This window comes from Gavialis gangeticus, unplaced genomic scaffold, assembly GCF_001723915.1.
Source record: "Gavialis gangeticus isolate Ggan-Ray unplaced genomic scaffold, GavGan_comp1, whole genome shotgun sequence".
NCBI lineage: Eukaryota > Metazoa > Chordata > Crocodylia > Gavialidae > Gavialis > Gavialis gangeticus.
This window is the reverse complement of record NW_017729018.1, coordinates 2,106,349-2,107,006: the sequence shown is the minus strand read 5'-3', so window position 1 is coordinate 2,107,006 and position 658 is coordinate 2,106,349. Positions and strand designations below refer to the sequence as shown.

At 45.3% G+C, this 658-nt stretch overlaps 1 protein-coding gene across 3 annotated transcripts in view; it reads right to left on the bottom strand.

Moving 5' to 3' along the window:
* Positions 1–658, bottom strand: part of RANBP3 (RAN binding protein 3) — a 174,979-nt gene that overhangs the window by 128,595 nt on the left and 45,726 nt on the right. The gene's annotated exons all lie outside the window — the stretch shown is intronic.

Genomic DNA, 658 nt, shown 5'->3' with positions numbered 1-658 from the left:
TTCTTTTTTTTAATTATGCCACAAGGTTTAGGAGCGTCAAGATTTACCCATTCTGCCACGGACTTCCTTGTAAACACATCAATCAAAATCACAGAATCTACTGCATCTCAGTTCCCCCACACGTAGAAGCAAGATCAACATTACCCTTATTCACAGGTATTTGAGGAGGACACCGCATCTCAAATATCTACTGACCATAAGATTTAATGGCAATTTAGAACATAAGTATGCAAAGATTCAGTATGCTTTATGAAGTCATTTTTTCTGGTGATCTGCAGTACGAAGTGTTTTGAGAAGCAAGCTATGGAGAGACTGAGATCACTTTAGGGGGAAATCAGTGACTGGATCACTCTTAGAAAGTAATCTATAAAAACAAGAAGAGTTGAGTAGGGGTTCACTGATAGAGATTTGGGGGGCTGATACTAATAGCCTATTTTAAAAAGGAGGAATATCAGCTGATACTGATCTGATTTCCAATACACCTGCATGCAGCTGTTAAGTCTGTTGTGGTGAAAGGGGAGGCAAGGAGCATGGAGGGTGCAGATCAATGCCCCCCCCAGTGAGGGAGGGAGTGGGGCTGGGGTAGGCACTGGCCATCCAGGGTGGGGTAGACTGGGGCAGAGCTGCAGCTCATGTGGGAGACACGGGGGGGGGGGGG